We start from the raw sequence: 16,756 nt of genomic DNA, 5'->3' as shown, positions 1-16,756 counted from the left end.
GTTTGCCCCTTGCACCAAACTGTCCTTCCCAGCCTTCTGCCAGATGAAAGCTGTATGAGTTTCCTCCGTGTAATCATGCTCGCACTGGTTTCCAGCCTGAAAGGAAAACAAGTGAGAGAGAAAACATTCAGGACAAAAATCAAAATAAAGAAGGTTCGATGTCAGTACCTTATTCAGTCTCATTCCCCAGAGTTGTCATCAGTCTGCCATTAAGTAACTTTCCAAATGCACCTGTGTGCCTCCCACATTCGCCAGTAACTTCTGATAATTCCTGCATGGTTCATTGCAACCAGATTTGGTAGAAGATATAGGTCTTGGGAATAATTACAGCGACTAGAGTTTTTTAGCTGTAGACAATCTACTGAGGGAAAGTGCATACAGTTGTGAATAAACATAATACCGGACACAGAGATCCCAACCTCAGAGGCCTCCTATAAACACATGTACAGCAGGAAAATATTCAAGGAAGATTTCATTTTCTATCACACCAAACTAGATAAGAATGACAACAAAAACAAAACAAATATGGAAAACTTACTTTTGTTAGTGCTATTGGTCATGGAACTGCTTTTTTCCTCCTTTTTTAAATATAGCTTAATCATCCATAATTGTTGTAATAAGACTCCCAAAAGGTAATAATGATATACTATGGCAAATTTTATACATTATGATACATGTCCTTCAGGCTTTATAAAGGCTCCTTGTGATGGGTTTGACAAGCTTCCCTGAGGCGACTGAGACTCCTTTACATAGTTCATTAGCTGAAAAGAGCAATGGGCTTCAAGGTGCTTTAAAAAGATTAATATTTTTTCAGTTCACTGTTCATGGGAGAAAGTGCAGGTAGAATAATTCAAGGCCAAATTTGGCTTTGATCAGTAAAATGTGTATTTTGTGGAAAAAATTGATATATAGATGGTTACATAAATAGATGACTGTTCATAAGAACAGAATGTCACTCAAACAAGACAATTGTTGTCCCTAATTTTAAAACAGAAGTAGTTTGTCCACTTTGTGCTAGATGCTAACTTCACACTTTTCTCTCTGCAATCACTGTTTGCAACTGTTATATCAGAGAACATTTATAATAAGATAAGAACATTTATAATAGGATAACCTAGGACAGGATAATGAGTGTTTCTCAGTCACTCAGGGAGAAAGAAGTACAAAAACCTGATCCTCGTTTTGAGCTGTACTGTCTTGTCTGCAGCTCAGCCATTAGTAAAGGCCTGTGCCTTAACATATTAGCATAACCTTTTCTTGTATTGTAGGTCAGAGAAAACTCCCATTTAAAATCTTCCTCATTTGTCAAGACAATTTCTCTTTTGACATCATCCAGAAGGTAGAAGCTCTTATTGCCATCTCTCTACTATTTTTGCTCGAAACAGACTATGGGAGCAGCATCCATAGTCTTCCACATAATTATTCCCCTTCTGCCTTGCTACCAATCTTGATTTCTTGAGTGTGTCATTTAAAATGAACCACCTGCTTTTCCCCCAGGTGTAAATCCTGCATAAGAGTCTCCTTGGTGGAAATCATTACAACATACTAGACAACGCCAATAAAACAGAAAATTATTTTTTTTTACACTCTTTTGTATCTGTCTTGTAAGTCTTATATTTATATATTTTTTCTTAATTATGGTTTTATAATAATACTGCAGGGCTTCAAGAGTGATGTGACTGCGTTACTGACTAACATCAGTTGTCACTGCTAATACCAGTGTTCAGAAACTTGTGGAGATTTATTTTAAACAGAAGAGTATATACAGCGATACATACACGTGTATGTAACTCTGAGATGAGCTAATAGCAAGAATTGTGACAAAAGATATCCCAATAAATTTATGTGCCAATATGATTTATGAAAATATTCTGTAGCTATTAAGAGACTATATGTTAATATTCCCCAACAAGAAAAAGTTAGAAACTTATATGCTAACAGGCAATTTTTTGACATTTGAGTTTTTCTTATATTTATGTCATAATCAAAATGGCTTCAATAAATCCTGAGCTTTGGTTATCAGATAAACTGTGATCCTCTTCCTTTCCATCAGTCATTGTTTGATTATATTTTTAAATGGTTTTAATACTGAAAAAAAAAAAAAACCTCTTAGAAAACTTGCAATACATTAGATTATTTTAAAAATATCTCCAACTTACATGGCTCATATTTCCCTAGTATATTAGAATGTTAATGAACAGCATTTGTTATTATATGAATGTTCAGTTATTGCTGATTTTATCAGCATACACAAACATGACAGATCTGTGAGGGAAAAATCCGTAAAGCTGATTTTCTCTCTTTCTCTATCTTTATAGCTAAGTCAAGCCTGTTTAAAAAAAAAATGAATACATGCAGCTTATAAAACAGTCTAAAACAGCCATAGGCTTTAGCATTCAGTGGGAATATTATGCACCACCACTCAGATTTTATAACAGTAAATCATTATGAGTGTCAATGGCTTATAGAGATCCCCGCCTTTCAGTTATGAACATTTGCATTTCAACCAAGTTTTCTATCAAAACAAAAATTTTACTTTGCTAAAGATCAGTGGCTGGAATAAAAAGGTCTCAATATTCTTTTTTTTTCTTTTCTTTTTTTTTTCCCCCCAATGGCAGTTTCACATGACTTAATTTTAAAACTGATATGGCTAAAAATTCCTCTATATTCAGTACATGAAAATGTCTACACAGTGTTTGTTTCAGTCCCAAACGGAATATTCTTTTAAGCACATCTGTACTACCATCTACTGGAAAGGTGAGTAACTGTGTAACAGCAATCAGTGTTTCCATCAGCTACAGAACCTAGATTTAAAAAAAAAAAAAAAGGAAGAAAAAAAAAAAGAACCTTCCATTTCTCCCACAAAAATTATATCTTTACAGTGTGCACTTTGAGATGTACTGACTCTAGAAATCTCTCATTGGTAATCTTTTGCAGAGATCAGGTTGAACTAAGGCTGGGTAGTTTTCATGAGGATATATTTCAGCCAAAAGTGAGATATTCTTTATCATTTTCTTATGATAAGGTATTGCACTTCAATAGTTCTCTTTCAGCTTTTGAGATAAGTAAAGGGAGGACAGCAAGTGCGTGTGTGTACAATTACATTCCTCAGGCAAATGAGAGACTCAGAAAATTCACCAGAGCATGGCAGAGACAGGTACTGTGTATACTATATTATGTGCTTCTGGACTCCAGAGCTCAGTTATGTTTTCTCACAATTCTGTTATGCCATTCTAGGATATCTTGAGCCACCTCTGCCAAGACTGGTGAATTGTATTCTTGTTTAGCAAGAGGAAGAAACATCTTCTAAAATGAGATTAGATTACTTCTTTTATATACTTAATTCTGCATTTTTCACTAAGCAGCTGTGCATACACACATACACAAATGCAAACAGAATAGGAGTTTTGCAAATAGTGCAGCTGGATACCATCAAGGGAATATGAAAGCAATCTCTAGATGCCTTGAATGTTATCAGCCTCCTAGACAATTACATCATTCCTGCAACTGGCCACACACAAACATTGTTACCGGCTTCTAGGCAATTAAATAATACTTGATACTAATTACAGACTTTCACAATTTTTATTCTTCAGAAACATGTACAGGCAGACACAGAGAAAGATGTGCAGGATTGTAAGATGAGTGTACATAAATGAAAAGCAGAGGATGGCAGCAGTGTTATTAGTTTCTGGATATGAGGACATGGCTGTTCTTTGTACATCTATTTAAAACTGTATTTAGAATACTGAATGGGAATTATTTTAAAGAAGGTCATTGTGTTGTTCACACATCAAGGACAGCTAAAATAATCATCATTTGTTAAAATAACTTTTAGATGAGAAGCTATTAACAATATACAGTGTTATTAACATAGATTATTTCAGCACATGGAAAGCAACAAAAAAGCGTTGCCAAGAAAACTTTAAAAATATGTATTTGACCAAGTCTTTAACTACCTGGGTAGAATTTACCTTTGTTCTTTTGCCATCTACCAGTGAGTGGAAGAAGAAATCCCATCTTTCATTGGGAAGTCATGTAAGACCCATTTTGCATCATCAAAAATCAGTCCAGCAGCTCCAGCAGCTGCATTTTGAGTCTCTAAAAGCAGTGATAATTATTTCCAGAAACAAAAAATTCAGTGCTTATAGGATGATGTAGACTGAATGCTTTCCACACATGTACTTACCTTGATGACTTCAGGACAGAGCCTGAATAATCTTCCTACTGTAAAACTGGGTCTCAAAAACAAACAAACAAACAAACAAAAACTTTTAAAAAGCTAACAAACACTCCTATCCTCATACCAATCACAGACTTTGAATAATCCTTGCTGGACTCTCACCTATTCTGCAGTGTTTTACCACACAAGGAAAGTACGGCACTTCATGGCGAATAACATACTTCACTTTTTCATAGCATTCCTTCAGCTTTAAACTTTGTGTTTGCATGTTTCTGTTCAGACTGCAGCAGTATCAGTTTTTTCTGTCCCTAACCTGAGGCATAAGAATGTTCTCTGATTTTAAAGAAAATGTAGATAGCTACTCAGGCCACCATTCAGTCTCTTTTCTATATTGTACTTTTTCAGCTCTGACATCTAACCAGCCTTGTCCTGAAATCATCCTTTATGCTTTCCTTTCTCCAAACTGGATATTATCTCTCTCACTTCAGTGGCCACTTCATGACAAAGCTGTATGTTCTCTCTTCCATTAGTATATGTAAAATTAACTTCTCCCTCTTGCAAATTGTTTGTTTGTTTTAAACAAACAGCAACAACAACAACAACAACAACAAACAGCTTGCTTTGTTTCACTCTAGTGGTTCATCTTAGAAAATACTCTTTACTTCCACTTGCTAATATTCAGCTGTCTTTACCTTTCACCAGTTTTTATCATAAACCTCCTGTATTACCTAAGAATGCAAATACCAAATTTACTGTCAACAGTATTCACAGATGTAATACTGTTCTGATTAATAAATATCTCTTATAATTTTTTCCTTTTTTTTTTTTTTTTTACTGCATTACCTGTGCAGAATAAATGATTTAAAAGATTTTTTTTTCCCTTATGTGATATAAAAATGATAGCTCTTTAAAATATTTCCTCAAGATTCACCTTTGCCCTACGGCCCACAAAATTCTAGTTGTTAATCATGTTGAGGGAAGTGATAGGCTGTAACATTTGTTTCTTATTTCTTATTTCTTTTTCTTTTCCTTTTCCTTTTTTTTTTCTCTAATTAAGCTCCCCACTACCTTCTCCCTGAACTTAAATGAAAAAAAAAAATCGTAACAACATATAATTGATAGTTATATCAGTTCTTCCCTTATGTACTTCAACCTTGTATCTGTATTTCTTGCCTATCCATCTTTTAAACCTTTTAAATCTATAAACTTACTGGACCAAGCTTTGTTTTTTTCCCTACTTGTTTGCACAGCTAGCAAAACCATTCTCTAATCCTAGGGGAGGCTGTTGAATATTGCTATCAAATAAAGGCATCGTTGTTTCACTAGTTCACTGCTGTCAATAGAGGTAAAAACTACTCTACTTTTTCCTTGTATTATATTATTATTATTTTTTAAATGTTATGCTGGGAGGGAAGGAAAGGGAAGAGAAGGACCTATCAGTTTTATTTCATGCTAAAATCCAAGTCTAGTCATACTTGGGTAGGGTGTATCTGTTCAATCTGAATCACTTGACAAATTGTTTGGCTGATCTGCACAAGGGTTTGTAGAAGAATGAACTGAACTGCTGTCTGAGAACAGGATTAATTTCTCTGAGAAATTCCAATATATATGTAAATTTCAACATAGTCATTTCCAACATGTAAATGGGAACATGTACATAGAAACATGCCATTTCTAATCTTCTGATGGCAGTTTGGGGCTATCCTTCAAACTGTTTACAGGTTTTTGACAGTAACTTCCATACCCATATATATATATATATATATACGAAGTAGTTTTGACCTAATATGAGCAGGTATTAATGTACCAGTGCAATAATCAATACAATCCTATCATGTTCAGAATGTTGTGGGTTTTTTTTTTTTTTTTCTTCCTTCAGGCATAGGTATGAAGTACAAGAACACTGCCAGCATTGTTTGTTCCACCCACAAAAAACAGCAACAACAACAACAAAACCCACCAAGGAACCCCCCACAACTCGAGCCCATTAATTTCTAAACTGTGATTATACTCTCTATTTGAGCAGGGGGCTCAGCAGGAGGAACAGTACCAAAACAACACCCTACACCCACTCCTGGGCTGCTGCTGAATTCATGAATATTGCGGAAACATTTTAACTTGATGAAAAAGAGAGCGAAAGGATCAAATAAAAGCACTGAGTAGGAAAAACAGTCCTCTAAGCCATTCACAGTGGGAGGAGAAAAATATAGAGAAAGAGAAAAGAAGGCCTTTTAGACTAGAGAACGTTTGAGATTGGAATGACATGATTTCCTTCTGTCATTATTAAAATTCATTGTTTTTAAAATAGCACGTTTATACGGCTGTTTTTTGTTTGTTTTTTAAGCCAGTCATGTAAAAAATGGGGGAAGGTAGTCTTTAAATTACCTATTCCTGAACATGAAATCAATCTTATCAATCCTATTTATTGTTCTTTCTGTGGCAGGCGTTAACTGGATCTAAGAGTGAAGAGTGCCACCATCAGGACGACTGGCGAAATGGAAGCAATTTTTGTGCAGGTTGGTTATTGCCTCCTTTCCCAACTTCAAGGTTTACTTGCAAAAATACTCTCTAAAATTCTCCTGTCTAATCTTATCTGAGAAATTAACCAAGGAGGAGTGATTGGGTTATTTACAGGAGGTGAAGATATCTTGGAAACTTTGTACTCTTTTTGTTATTTTCCCACAAATAACAAGAACATGGGTGTTTCATGTTTTTTTTCCATCTGTGGTCTGTGCTGTTTTTTGGCTGTTTCTTTCACAGAATGGTGAATAAACCAAGCCTTGTGGCCCCTCCCCCCCCCCTTTTTTTTTTTGGTCATTTAGTTTAATTTTTGGATGGTAGTTTCTTTGGTTTCATTTATTCATAATCAAGAAAATACTAATTTTTATTTCATTAATCTTGATGGAGATCAGAGACAAACATGTTGAGAGCTACCTTAACCTCTAAATTAGAAATGTAGTGCAAGATCTCAACAAACATGGCAGTTTCATTCTTCATGTTTCACTCATGCTGGGACTTCTTGAAATCAGAGACATACAAAATGTTTTATTCTTTCACAGAATAATAATAATAATAAAAAGTCAATCAAATAAGTGGATTTCATTAAAAAGTTCATTAAAAGTGAAGCATACTGCAACAAGCTGAGTAACAAACTAAATCTTGCCTTGGGCAACAAGCAGAATTTATTTACTTTTTGTCCCCTTATCTTCCAACCCACTAATGTCAGACTGTGATGGATGAAAAGACTTTCTATACCAAAATCTGAATTCTCAGTAAATTACTGACAGCTGGTGTCATTCCAAATTAGAGATAGGCTATTACTAGTGATCAGTTTATTCTATGACTTTAGTCCTTTTGACTGCCTGCAAATTATTTGCGAATTGGTTTTGATTCTTCATGTGCATTTGTTTGTAATTGATTTTTGTTTGAGATACTGTTTGTGTGGAGAAATGCTAATTGTAGGGAACTTGTTTATCTTTGTATGTGCTTTGTAGTACTTCTACATAACTCATCTTACTATTTGCATTATAAACAAAAGAGGTTGTTTTCTACTTAGCATCTATTCTCCAGCATATTTTTGAGAATTTGTTTTATGAATAGTTAAGTTTAAATGATAACAGAGAGATTTGCAATATGAACCATTCAACAAGTCTTTTTGAGCAAGTATCCTCAGCTCTTTGCCTCTATGAGAACATTCTTGCAAATTAAACCTGTCTGTCAAATGCTTTAGGACTGGGCAATAGAGAAAGGCCATTGGTCACAGCTAGCACCACAGACAAAGCAGATTGTCTTTGCAAGAACATGCAAAATAACATTATGCTTCATTTGTGTAATTCTAATTCAGAGAACTCTTTTGCTTTATAAGCTTCATTCAGATTTGTCAGCTTGCTAGGCACTACCTGACAACATCAACAAAGAGAAAAATTATAGGATATGTAAAAACAAAATAGCATGCCCATTTCATCTTATATTATTCCTTCCTGATGTGAAGAGGATTGTCTTTCCATTTTTTTCTTCAACAGATAGAGATAATCTAAAGAAGCAAATAAGCAGTAAAAATCTTCATATCAGTTTTCTGCTTATTGTTCACTCCCTGTCTCCTTTAGGCTATAATTCCCTTACATTTGATTTTGTCTTCTAAATCTCATATTTTTGGCCAGAAATAAGAAGCATGTGAAGGAAAGAAAGACTGAACAAAATGATGTTGTTCAATATTATTTAGATGATTACATACACACAAGTAACTTTTTTGTGGTCCCAGGAAAATGAATTTGATTATCTGGAAAAATTTGGCGGGGAGGAGAGATTTCCCTCTACTTTCTGCATCTTCCTTGAACTGGTTCTTTTCCTTACTCATTGTAGGACCTTTTGTTCAATGGGGTCTTGTATGTTTGCACACTATCTTTATTTTGTATTTCTCACAACACAGAATTCATATTTATCATTCCTAATCATATTCATCAGGATAAATAGTCCCAGAATAAATCCTATCTCCCACACTTTTTTTTTTTTTTCTTCAGTAGATGAAAAAATTTTGGATCTTCTCTCTCTCCCTGCCCTCTTTTCCCCCACCTCCAGTTAGATCTATGATCTGAAAAAAGCCACTCATAAGTGGTAAAAGATGTCAGAAATCTCAGGAGACTTTCGTCTCGTAGGAAGAGACAGGTCTGTATCAAAAGTGAATCTATTTAAAATGGACTTTAGTTTGTGGAGATCTCATAAGCACATCCCTAATCAAAAAGGAGTAATTGCTCCACCAAAGTAGCATTCTACAGAATATACATTTCAATGGAGCTGAGCTTGAGAGAGAAGATTAAAATGATTTCAGGAAGGGATATGCATGATTCAACACTGAGTAAAGGAATAATCTTTAGAGAACACAGAAAAGTGGCTCTTCTCAGAAGTATAATTTCTGCTGCATGCAAAATGCATTAACATGAGAAAAGAGGGTTGTGATAAGGTTCCATAATACCGAAGCTACGTTATTGTTTTTCTGTTTGTTTGTTCTTATGCTCTTTGTGTGACATCAGTATTTATTGCCGTAGTGATTTGCATTATATGTCAATATGCATGCACCGTTCTGGGGCTTCCATGAATCAAATTCCTCCTTTCATTTCTCAGCTGCCACAATGTTAGCTGGACTTGTGCTGCCTCCATTCAAGGCTGACAAAATCAGCAATGATAATGTCACCCTTCTTTTTTAGTATACATACAAAATGTCTTTGCTAATTACACGTGATTTATCATTCTTCATGTACTTAAGACACTGATGTAATTTTCATCCCTGTGAAAACTGTGCCCCTTTATAACATCACACTGACACAGAGGAACACTACTATTATTTTCATTTTACAGATGTGAAATTGCAATAGACAGGCAAAATGACTTCTCCAAGGTTATGCAGTAAGTCTATAGCAAAGCATGGAATTATGTGAGATTTCAAAGCTTCAGGCTACCACTATAACTATTTTAGCAAACATTTGTCTTCTTTTCAAGAACATACTACATTCTAAACAGAGAAGTGACACAAATCCTTAGGGGAAAAAATTAATCCTAAAGCACATATTTCAAATCTGTATATAACATTATGCCTACCATACAGTTTTTCCCAGAACATTTCTGAAGCTTTAAGAGTATCAAATATCAGAGTCATGTGCTAGTCCTTTTCTTTTTTTTCCCCCCAAATAAATTAAAAAGAAAAACAAAACCACACACACAGCAAGTCTCCAGCAAAGTAGAGAATTACCTGTGTTTTCAAAGCTTCAGGCTAGCATTACAGCTATTGGACAAAATATTCATCTCCCTTTCAAGAACCTTCAGCATCCTGAACAGGGAAGTGATGATAAGCTACTGCAAATTTGAATGCAAGTAGGATTGTTGTTTGATTACTTAACTGCACAGCAAATGGAAACACTAAGGCATGAAATTTTCATATATTTTAAAGAGTGGTTGATCAGAGGTTTCGGTAGGTGATACTGAGGTAGGAAAACTAGAATGAAGAAATTATCTTACATGATGTTTATTCTTAATAATTCTGTTTTGTTCATCTCTTGTTCAAAGGGAAGAGAGAGACCTTCAAGTTATTACTATGTAAAGGTATTATCCTATTCACTCATTATATTTCCTTTTTGATTGTTTGTTTTTGATTTTTAACTTCAGAGTATTTCAGTACGACAAAGCAGACTGTTTCATAAAATTGTGGGTAAATTCAATCACTCTACAGTATAGGGATCAGAAAACTTCAGAGCTCATTTCCAGCAGATAGTTTTATAAATGGAAAGGGAACAGGACAAGCAAGATGCAACATGTGCTTTAAAGCAGGTTGGTTACCGTTTGCAAAAGTCATGGAACACCCTTTAACAACTTTTATTTTTATCTTAGATTTAGTGGGAGAACTTGGGTCCTTCCTTTTAGAATGAGAGCTGTTATCGAAATAACAGAAGATTGGCAAGCTGGAAATAGGAAAAGAGGATGGATAAAATGCACAGTTCTCTTTCAAACTCTGAGATGGCTGTAGCATAAGTGGGAGGAAAGGAGAAACAACAACAAAGAAAATCATTATGATTCAGATGTTTATAGGCCAATTTCATAGTCAGTCTAGTTCTGGGCCGTCTTTGTCAGAGCTTTGACAGTCATTTTTTAATTTGACAGTCACATTTGCACATCGAGGCAAAATGTTTGCTTTACACATTTAGCTCACTACTACGTTTTATTGATGTTCATGTTCCAGTGAAATCCTTAACTTTATGTTAATGCAGATCTCTATGATTTATAGTCTTTTTTTAGGATCTGCTCTCAGGTTTAAGAGCCTGATCTTAAAAAGAAAGAAAGGTCATGTGAGTAAGATAGCTTTCCAGGACATTTATACTGGGTGTTTCAGACAAAAAGAATAATACAAAATCATATGAACATCTTAGAAAACAAAGAAATGTTTTTATATAAAAAAAAGGCAATTTGTTAATGGTGTTTGACTTTGTTGCTGAAGTGCCCTATCAGCTGCTCTCTAAAGTGGCCCTCCCCACACACTTGCTTGATGAATATATAATTATTTGCATCAAAATGAGACTCACTTTACTGTCTTCTGCTGAAAGTATCTATTAGGGGACTTCCATAAGGAATGTGATATAGGAAGTCAGTCTCCATGGTCAGTATAATCTTGTCTAGTTTTATAATCAATTAATAAAACTAGATTTTAAAAATGACAGAGAAACCCTCTAAGATAGCCACTGTACTGCAAAGCACTCCTTAGGGATATTACGATATGCTACGCATCAGTCAGGTAGATTGCTTTGAAACAGTATCTCTCACATTGCACTACAGTGTTTTCATTGCTGTTATTTGAGTACAGATTTCTCCTTTTTGTCTGTATAAGAAACGTATAAGAAAACTTGACAGCCTTGTGCAGGAGACAGCACACTGTCTCACTTGGGAACAGAGGTGTGTTGTGTAGAGTAACTGTGGACTAAGCGCTCAAGAGCCATGGAAAGCATCCTGATCCCCCCCTCCCCCCCTTTTTTTTTTCTTGTAGTACTCTTTCTGTAGGCCTCTATTCCTCATGGTGTGCAAGCCAAAATTGCTAACACAGAACTGGATAGCAACCAAGAGTCACAGGTTTGGATAGTGAGGAATCTTTGGAACTCTTTTCTTACAGAACTGCTGTCAAGAAGAATAAAATACATACATTTCTTTTTTCCTTGTCAGTTCCCTTCACTTCAAAATAGGTGAAGGTAGCTAAGTGATATGAATAACTGAATCTGTATGCTTTCTTTGCTACCAAACTTCAGCTTGTCACAGACAAAAGTTATGGACACCAAAGTTACAATCACCTGAGTAAACAACAGAAATTCTTTTAATTTTCTTGTCTCTCTTGCTGTGGTATGTTGTAAATAAACTAGGAAAAGTGAGAAACAAGGATATTTTTCAAGTGTGACTTTTTAAAGATTGCTTTCTGAAGTTGAAAAAAATAAATTTCAGAAGACGTATCAATATTACAGTCTGAGACTAGAACTTCACTATCCCTTTTTTAGGTCTGCCTTGTGGTTCAAGTCACAGCAGCATATCAGAAAGATTTGAACTAGTTTATTCTGATACCCCAAGCGAGTTTCAACCATATCTCAGTTAGTTAAAGCCTTTCTGATTGCTTCAGGTGACATGATTCCTTCAACAACAGGTTCCTAAGCCTGTTGTAATCCATTGTATGTCTCCAGAGTCTCTTATTGAAAAAGCTATTTTCACTGAGGCAAAGTGGTTTTTGTTAATAGCAAACTTTGCAAAACTGCACTTAGCTGGGTTATGCTATATATAATTGAAACTATATTTTTCCTTTCAGTTTTCCTCATGGCAGCAGAGACATACCTCATCACTGTAATTAAGTCACTATAAATATACATTGATTATTCTGAAACCTGTGGTCTGGTGTAAAATCCCAGCATTACTTTGCTTGAAAACATAGCTTTGACATATGACTTATTATTACAGTATTATACGATTAGTAAGTACGCAAGATAGTAAACTATCCAGTATAGTACTCCTAAGGGAATGAGGGAGGGAAGAGATATAAAACCAAAAACTTGGTACTGTATCCTCTGTAGTATTGATTTTAGTAAAATGGCTTAGTGCTTTCTGTAAAAGGCTAAAATATTCTCCTGTTTTGTTTTGGCTGTGAGAGTCAGACTTTTTGTTTATCTAAACTACTGAAGTTAAATCTGCAACAATATTTAAGTAGACCTTACAATCCAGCACTTTTTAAAGCAGTTCTGTGGACTGACAGCAGCTGGGAGATGCAAAATGCAGAGATGTGTATACCTGGCAACAAAATAAAATAGCATGGGCAGAGATTTATCATATATGTCATGGAATTACATATCCAGGACTTGTGTGTTTTGTCTGAAGGTTTTAGCAGGCTCGTACTATCTTAAATTATTTATTATTATTTATTATAAATTATAATTATTATTATGAAGGTAGACAGATCTCTTTGTGCTTCTGGACGTCATCCTGTCACCATCCAGAGAAGACAAGCTGACTGGGAGCTTAGCTTCAGCTCCTTGAAATCACTCTTGGCAAGGAAGCAGAGAGAGATGAATGGTGTACCTTTTAGATCTTCACTTGCCACAACTTGATTTGCGTCTTCTAGCTCAGACTTGGAAAACTCCAGGGATATGAGACTAAAACTGTCTACAGTAATGTGGTTTCCACAGCTTTTTGAGGCACTGTATGCACACTCCTAGAGTAAAAGAAGGTTTTCCTAACACCAAGAAGAAATGTTCCAAGCCACAACTTGTGGCCATTGTCTCTCATTTTACCATCTGCCACTACCAGGCCTCTCTGTACCTCCTTGCCAAGAGTTATTTCAAGGAGCTGGAGCATACAAATGTGTCTGTATCATCTGCAGTTTCTATGAGTTAATTATTTGTGGCTGATCTTTCTGCTGACTTTTTCATGTTTGTCAGTGGTTTAACCAGCTTCTGGCTTGATCAAGCCTACATACAAATCTTACTATATCCATTTTGGTAATCTGGACTCAGCAAATTTGAAAAACGATATCAGAGGTAATTCATTGAACTATGGTCATAGCGCTGGCTTTGGTTTGTAGCAAAGAGGAAGCAAAGTGTTGGATTCAAAATAAGTATTTCAAATCATATATTTTGCAGATCAGTAGAAAGAGACTGATGTTATTCCTCTAAACATTTTCATTTTTTCACTTGTAATATCCAATTCTATGTTGTTTTATTTATTTTTAAATGGTGCTCACTAGGTATTTCTGCAAAAGTAACATAATTATATGCTTTTAAAGCTGTGCATTATTATGCCTAAATGCTAGGAAAAAGAATGCTTAAAATGTTCTTTATAAAGAAATAGGGTTATTTTTCTGGCTTTAGCTGAGAGACAGGCAAAGACACAGTTAAACACCAAAAGGTTTGAGTCCAATGTAGCGAAAAGTTAAGTGTGACCTTAATTCTAATGATGAATTTAATTCATAGCAATACCTAGAGGATACTTAAATTTAACCCTTAATCCAGAATACTTTTACTTTTTACTTTTTTCAGCAGTTGGTGCCCGTGTAAAAGTGACAGCCTAGTGTCAGCTTTGAATTTCTGGCCTTTTAAGTCACAAATCTCACTATTTAGCATTCACTTAACATCTGTAGTAATAATAGCAGTAATACAATACTTAAATATAATACAATAATATAATAACTTAAAAGTTGATTAATATTCGACAATTCTATTATGTACAGCTGTTGTTGTGAATTACGATATAGCATCCTTAACCAGGTCATTTACAGCTTTGGTACCACTCCACAGAACTGAAGATGCTGACATCTTTGCAGCTGAGAATAAAAATAAAATAAAAATAAATAAATAAATAAAATGGGAACAAGTCATCAGAATACTAAACAGCTTAAAAAAATGGGACTGAGAATACTTCAAGAATTATACTGACATTGTTCTTACATTAGTACGAATACAGAGAGAAGTTAATTTAATATGGTAGAATTGCATCCATACTGAACACTAAATCTTATCTCCAGACTTTCTGGAACTCTGGATCCTCATTCAGACAAACCTGACCGCCACTTTCAACCTTCAAAGTTAAATTAATTGGATACCACATAAATAACTTGGAGTTCTTACGGGAAGAAATAATAAACTTGTTTCTTTAGCATGGATATTAAAACTTTTTTATTTTATTTTTTTAATGAAATAATGTGTTTGGGAAAAAAAAAGTGTATATATATATATATACAAATATATATTTTTTTCTCTAAATAAACTGCTACTAACATCCCCAAAGATGACCAAGCAAGCCTTTGGCTACTTTTTTGCACACCGCTGAGCCATTGCAAATATTCCTAGTGGTGATTTATTTTAAGTCTGCTAGAGGCATTTAGTTTCTGAAACCTACTGAAATCCTTTAGGCTGAAGGGTGCTATATAAATATAGAATGTTTTAAAACATTTTTTTTTTCCTGTCAGTGAATGCATGCATATATTCAAAATCAAGCAGAGATTGCACTGGGAATTTTGCTATACTGATAGGATATTGTCACTAGCATCACAATGGTTATTGAATATACACATATTAGGGAAGACAATTGAGATCAGAGATGACCTCAAAGTCGAATTCCAATCAGTTCATTGCATCTCTTTCTGGGAACAGGAGAGATCCTGTTAGTTTGATCAGTACTGTCATTCGCAATACAAGCACACCCTTTATAGCTGTTTATACTAACATATTAAGATTCACAGTCTACTTTCCTTTGCAGCCCATTTAGGGAGTATCTGCTGCATGTGCAAGTCCTTATGCTTTTTATTGCGCTATGCATTTCCTCATTTCCATTTCTTTTTTTCCTTTGGCTAAACTAATCATGTGTTGATAGGAGCTCCTATTGCAGTAGAAGAAACAGCCATGCACTTTGTAAAGTTCAGTCATTGAGGGATGAAGAGGAAAGGAATGATAAAAAAACGTTTCACTAAATAATTTCTAATCATTTCTGTGCCTTATGAAATCTTTGCACTTCTTTGAAAACCAAAGAAACATCACTATATTCATTCCTGTCTTTGTTTGTGAAGAAAATGGTAAATGTCACTCAACAAATCCATTTTCTCTCTTCTTCCCACCATGAAAATAAAATATGTTATCTGCTCACCTTAAACAAGAGGTATCTGTTCTCTTAGAAAGATGTCTAATGAAATTTTCAGTTCCAAATTTTGATTATTTTTTTTTCCCCGTGGCAGATATGCACCTTCAAAAGTTATAAGAAAGTGCTTTAAACTCTTATTTTATAAGAGACATATTCAACCATTATGAGAACGTGTGCAGATAGCTACAAGATTCTGCTTCCTGGAAACTCTTCATCATTGCTGCTAGACCTTGCAATTTTGTGTGTTTTAACAAAAATAAATTAGTTGACCTGAAGAGCTGAGTATACCAAGGGTTCTCAGATCATAACTAACAGAGCTATCCTTCTGTTAACTCGTTGCTGAGCGGAGGTGCTTTCTATATAGTAGTTTATAGAGTAGTTTAATGTAAAAACCTTCTCTAAACATGAGAACTGGGTGCCTGAGACCTCTTAATCCTGTTTATCCCATCTGTTCAAAGAATCCTAATTATCTTGAGCACAGAGGGAAGCATCCTGCCTTTATTTTTGCTGAAGTCATTCCATTTTACTTATATGAATTCAAGATTTGCTGGCCAAAGACTACCAGCATTAGATTGGCTATGGAACCAGTAACAGCAGTCTTGATACCTAGTCCTTGTTTGAATGATACTGTATCGATTCACATACTGCATACTACATGTAAAAATACATGAAGATATTGGAACTTAGGTCTCTCTCAATTAAAACCTTTTCATGAGACAGGAGTTACATCTGAAAGAGCTGACATCTAATTTGTGCAGATTACATAGGTGGCATTCAGGCATTCTGGAATTCATGATTATGTCACTAGCTTACCCTCTCCTTGAAGTATTAATTCATGCACGTTATCTTTCTAGGTATCGTTGATCATGGTTGTGATTTTTTATGAAGATTAAAATAATAATTATTTTTTAAAATGTGATGTAATAC

General features: G+C 34.8%; 1 protein-coding gene across 13 annotated transcripts in view; it reads left to right on the top strand.

Moving 5' to 3' along the window:
• Positions 1-16,756, top strand: part of LOC310898179 (uncharacterized protein) — a 467,382-nt gene that overhangs the window by 280,681 nt on the left and 169,945 nt on the right. For all 13 annotated transcript variants that reach the window (XR_014583048.1, XR_014583049.1, XR_014583050.1 and 10 more), the window contains 2 exons: positions 2,619-2,757; positions 6,627-6,699. The gene's annotated coding sequence lies outside the window, so the exon portion shown is untranslated. The remainder of the gene's footprint in view (positions 1-2,618; positions 2,758-6,626; positions 6,700-16,756) is intronic.

Source organism: Anser anser, assembly GCF_964211835.1.
Source record: "Anser anser genome assembly, chromosome: 4".
NCBI classification, from domain to species: Eukaryota; Metazoa; Chordata; class Aves; order Anseriformes; family Anatidae; genus Anser; species Anser anser.
The sequence above is the reverse complement of the archived record's forward strand: the minus strand, read 5'-3'. Positions and strand labels throughout refer to the sequence as shown.